Consider the following 6,000-nt stretch of genomic DNA (forward strand, 5'->3'; position numbering starts at 1 on the left):
TTAAGGGACTGTCTCACTGATTATCAGAGAGCCGTACGTGAAGCAAAATCTCAGTACCTCCTTTAATATTATTTCTAGCAGCAATCATTGTCCCAAGGTGTTATTCGATACAATTAACGCTGTTGTTAACCCATGCACTTCTGCTGTGACTGATGTATCAATAGCCACTTGTGAGAATTTTCTTCATTATTTTATTGACAAAGTGGATTCTGTCAGAAAAGACACCAGTAAGAGAGTTACTTTGAGTTCAAATAAGCCTGTTGCCCCAGCTCATTTTGCTGTGTTGTAATGATGTGATCAGTTTGAGCTGGTTTCTCTCTCTTCTCTCTGTGATGTAATGAAATCTCTGAAACCTACTAATTGCCCATTGGATATCGTCCCTGCCAAACTGTTGAAAATGGTTTTTAATACTGTGGGGCCCAGTCTCCTGGCTTTTATTAACTCCTGCCTTAGATTAGGAACTGTCCCAGCTGCCTTTAAACATGCTGTGGTCAGGCCCCTTCTTAAAAAGCCTAATCTTGACCCCTCAGTGTTATCAAATTTTAGACCTGTTTCCAATCTGCTCTTTCTTTCTAAGGTTTTAGAAAAAGTTGTTTTTATACAATTACAGTCCTTTCTTGAGGATAACTCTGTTCTTGAGAAGTTCCAATCTGGGTTTAGGTCTCGTCACAGCACCGAGTCTGCACTGTTAAAGGTGTGACGGCCCCAGAGCCTGTTGCCTTGGTACTGTGTATTGTCTGTGTCTGTTGCAGGTCCTTGGCTGGGCGGAGCCAGGGTGCCAGGTGATGAGCTCATTGGGAACACCTGGCCAGTGTTCCCCAAGTTACTTAAGCCGCCTGCCCAGATGATTTGTGTGCTGGAAGGACGCTCGGCTAACCCGACTGAGGACTGCGGAAGAGGAGGTGCAGGCGTACGTGCAACAGATATCAGCGACGGAAAAACAAACGGCGGTGATTTTTGAAATTGCGAAGTGGTTGGTTGGCATAAACTGGTTTGTGACTGGATCAGGATGGCGGCACAGGGGATAGGGGGGGATGATGATGAGGATGAAATGGAGTTTGGGGAATGGTCTCGTGTTGCTAGTGGGGGAAGGAGAGGAGGAGACAGGCAGGAAGGAAGGAGTCAGAGCAGCAAGAGAAGTTGGGATGGAAACAGTTCAGAGGAAGATAGAAGAGCTAATCGGAAAAAGACGCAGAGGGAGGAGTGGAAAATAATCCTCAGATTCAGAGAGGAGGATAGGCATATTAGTGTGAGCCCGGTGGTACTGTCTAGGGAACTGAGAAAGAAGCTAGGAGAGGTGGAGACGGCTAAGACTCTGAGAGATGGAAACTTGTTAATAGTATGTGTAACAGAGGTTCAGAAGAAAAAAGCGTTGATGATGGAAAGTATTTGCAAGAAGACGATAAGTGAAAGAAGGGTTCTGGGAGAGAATAAAATTGCAAGAGGAGTAATAACAGGGATTCCGGTAGATGAAGACTTGGAAAGGATTACACGGAGTATTGTGGGAGGTGAAGTGAGTAAAGCAAAGAGACTGCAAAAAACAATAGATGGGGAGAGAGTGGATAGTATGTCTGTCCTTCTGGAGTTTCGAGGTTCAGTGCTTCCAGGAAGAGTGAAAATAGGGTGTATGAGCTTTCCTGTTAGAGCTTATGTACCTCCACCGCTTCGGTGTTACAAATGCCAAAGGTATGGACATATTGCAGCAGTATGTAAGGGGAAACAGAGGTGCCTCAAGTGTGGAGATGAACATAAAATTGAGGAGTGCAAAGGAGATGCACAAAATAAATGTTGTAATTGTGGTGGGCAACACAAGGTCACGTTTGGTGGATGTGAAGTGAGGAAGGAAGCTGTTGAAATTCAGCAAGTGAAAGCAGTGAACAACATAAGCTATGCAGAAGCAGTGAAGAGGGTGCAAGGACAAAAGAGAAAGGCTGACATGGTGAACATGGTCCCCAGAGCAGAGGAAGGCCGAATAGAGGAAAATAATGCAGAACTGTCAATTGATAAATTGATATTGTTCATGGCTTATGTAATTAATTGCACAGACCAAGTTAAACATAAAACTGAGAAGATTAAAATAATTGTGAGGGGAGCTGAGAAGTTCTTGGGCATGACAGGTGTGTCTTGGGAGCAAATTAACAAAAGACTTGAAATAGATGGGAAACCAGGTGCTTCAAGTGATAAAACAATCTGATTGTCCTACAATGGAATGCAAGAAGTCTCATAGCAAATGGCCAAGAATTCAAAGGATTCATTAAAGATTTAGAAAATAAACCAGAAGTAATATGCGTTCAAGAAACCTGGCTCAAGCCAACATTGGATTTTGTAATTACGGGATATGATAGCATCCGTAGAGATAGAGGAGAGGGGAGTGGAGGGGGATGTGTAACATTTGTGAAACAAGGGTTACAATACAGAATTTTGGGAAAAGGGACAGGGTTGGAGTGTGTAATAGTTGAAATGTGGACAAAAGTTGGGAATATAAAAATTGTAAATTTTTATAACCCAGGCAATAGGATGACAATGGAAATGTTTGATGAAATAAGTGTACATTTAGGGGGGAAAGTGGTATGGTGTGGGGATTTTAATGCACATAGTACATTATGGGGTGGTAGGAATGATGAGAATGGTATAGTGGTTGAGGAAATAATGGAGAGTAGAAATTTAGTATGCTTAAATGATGGGAGTGGGACAAGAATTAATATTAGAACGGGGTCAGAGTCAGCTATAGATCTTACACTTGTAACAGATTCATTGGCAGGTATTTGTTCATGGAATGTGATCAGAGACACTACCATTGGCAGTGATCACTATCCGATTAACACAGTGTTAGGTGTGGGGTTAGAAGGGGGTGATAATGAAGGAGTGGAGACGTGGGCGTTTGGGAGGGCTGATTGGGGAAAATTTGGGTGTATATGTGATAAAGGAATGGAAGCAATTGATACTAATACGGATGTTGATACATTAAATCTTTCTGTTTGTGAAGGTATTTTAGATGCAGCAAGGAAGACCATTCAGAAGAAGGGAGGTAAGCGCGTGAAGAAGATTGTTCCATGGTGGACAGAGCAGTGTGATCAGGCAGTTAAATCTCGAAATAAAGCTTTTAAAATGTTGAAAAGAAATCACAGTTTTCAGAATCTGATTGAATATAAGAGAATGCAGGCACATGTAAGGCGGGTCATAAAAAGTACAAAAAGGGAATATTGGAGGGCATTTTGTGATTCCGTGGGGAGGGAAACAGAAATTGGGAAAATTTGGGGTATGATAAAGAGAATGAATGGTATTAAAAGAGAATATGGGTATCCAGTATTAAAGGATGGAGAAGTGATAGCGGTAAAAGATGAAGAGAAAGCAGAGATGTTGGTGAAGGCCTTTGTTAAAGTGCACAGTTCAGGGAATATTACTGAGGAAGGGGCAAGAGGAAGGGAAGCTACAATAGCGGAGAATGTAGTAGTGGTGCAGTCTGAGGAAGATACTAATGACTTATTAAACAAGGCATTTACAAAGACCGAACTAAACCGCGCTCTCAACAAAACTAAGATGTCAGCTCCAGGCAAGGATCAGATTTGGTATATAATGTTGAAGCATCTTAGTGAATCGGCTAAGGACATTTTATTGGAGTTATTTAATAAAGTGTGGGAGGGTGGGAAGTTGCCACAAAGTTGGAAGGAGGCGGTGGTAGTTCCAATACGCAAACCAGGAAAAGACTGCACAAATCCAGGAAATTATCGACCAATTGCTTTAACATCCAACGTTTGTAAAATAATGGAGAAAATGGTAAATGACAGGTTAACCTACTATGTAGAAAGTAAAGGATATGTGTCTAAATATCAAAGTGGATTTAGAAAAGGGAGGAATACTATGGATCCAGCTCTATGTCTAGAACATGAGGTGAGAAAGGCACAGATAAATCGAGAAAGTATAGTGGCAGTATTTTTAGATGTAGAGAAGGCGTATGATATGATGTGGGGAGAGGGATTATTGATAAAACTTTGGAAATTAGGTATTAAAGGGCGTATGTTCAGATGGATTAAGGATTTTTTATTTGGAAGACGTATACAAGTCAGGATAGGGACTAAATATTCAGAGAAAATGGTTATTGAAAATGGAACACCTCAAGGGAGTATCGTGAGTCCATTATTGTTTTCTATAATGATAAATGATGTGTTTATGCGATTAGGACATGAAATGGGGGTGTCTCTCTTTGCAGATGATGGGGCAATTTGGAAGAGGGGAAGGAATCTGGAGTTTATCAGAAAGAATGTACAGAGTGCAATCACAAAAATAGAGGAATGGTCCTATAAATGGGGATTCAAATTTTCAAATGATAAAACAAAGGTAATGGTTTTTACAAGGAAAAGAATTGGTGACACAGTTAAATTAAGATTGTACAATCAAGAACTGGAGAGAGTGAAACAGTTTAAGTTTTTAGGAATATGGTTTGATGAGAGACTCACATGGGGGGTGCATATTCAAAAGGTGGTGGATAAGTGTAAAAAAGTTTTAAATGTGATGAGGTGTTTGGTGGGGTATGCCTGGGGGGCAGACAGGAGTGCGCTAAAAACCATATATTGTGGGTTGATTAGGTCCATTTTAGATTATGGATGTGTGGTGTATGGATCTGCGGCAGACACATCCCTGAGAAAGCTGGACATTATCCAACATCAGGCATTGAGACTATGTACAGGGGCTTTTAAAACAACTCCAACAGCAGCATTACAGGTGGAAATGGGGGAAATGCCATTAGGTATGCGGAGGTTGCAACTATCATTGGTGTATTGGGTTAATTTGCAGGGTCATGGGGCAGACCATCCAACAAAGTGCACTCTAGAACCATGTTGGGAAAAGGGGAAAAGGGACAGTAAAAGTTTTGGTTGGACAATAAAACAGGAAACAGAAGAGACTGAAATAGCCCATTTAGATGTAAGTCAGACAGTACCATTGTCAATCATTCCACCTTGGGTTTTGCCAAATGCCACAGTAGATTTTACACTACTAAGGCAGAAGAGCAAGGAGAGAGAATTTGGCTATAATGTACAGAAGGTGCAGGCATATATTGATGGGTATTATTGTTACGTTCAAATCTACACAGATGCATCCAAGAACTCAGAAAGGGCAGGAGTAGCATTTATTGTGCCTGAGTTTCAAGTAACAGTAGGGAAAAGGATCAATGGGGAAGTGTCCGTATACACTGGGGAAATGGTGGCAATATTATTAGCGGTGCAGTGGGTTGAAGAGGTAAGACCCCTCAAAGCAATTATATGTTCTGATTCAAGTGCAGCACTAACGAGTCTTGAATACAGTCACTCACACAGCAGGCCAGACATTTTGATTGAGGTGCAACAAACACTATACAGGGTTCAAATGATGGGGATTACATTGGTGTTTTTATGGGTACCGGCACACATTGGGGTAAAAGGGAATGAGGAGGCAGATAAGGCTGCTAAAGAGGCAACAAAACATAGTGTTGTTGACTTGGCAGTTAGTCTCAGTAAGGTAGAAATCAAAAACATAATCAAACAAAGATTGAGGAGTAGGTGGCAAAAGCAATGGGAGGAAGAAAGGACAGGACGGTGGTTTTACACAATACAAAGGAAAGTGGGAGACATGAGAAGTACAGGACGGGGCAGAAGAGAGGAAACAATAATATCAAGAATTAGGTTTGGGCATACGGCACTAAATGGTACACTAGTGAAAATAGGGAAACATAACACGGGTGAATGTGAGAAATGTGGGCAAGCGGAAACAATAGAGCATGTCATGGTGCATTGTCGGGGATATGAAGATGAAAGGCAGAGGTGGATGAGGAAACTTACAAAAAATAAGATAAAGTTTGATTTTAGAACAATGGTACAGGAACACGCTGGGAGTAGGTGTTGGAAATTGATGTTAGAGTTTATTAGAGTAAGTGGTTTAATGGGGAGGATATAAGTTAGTTTTTTTTTTTTTTTTTTTTTTTTTTTTTTTTTTTTTTGTTTATTTATTTATTTATTTAATTTT

Source organism: Scomber japonicus, chromosome 7 (assembly GCF_027409825.1).
Source record: "Scomber japonicus isolate fScoJap1 chromosome 7, fScoJap1.pri, whole genome shotgun sequence".
Lineage (NCBI taxonomy): Eukaryota > Metazoa > Chordata > Actinopteri > Scombriformes > Scombridae > Scomber > Scomber japonicus.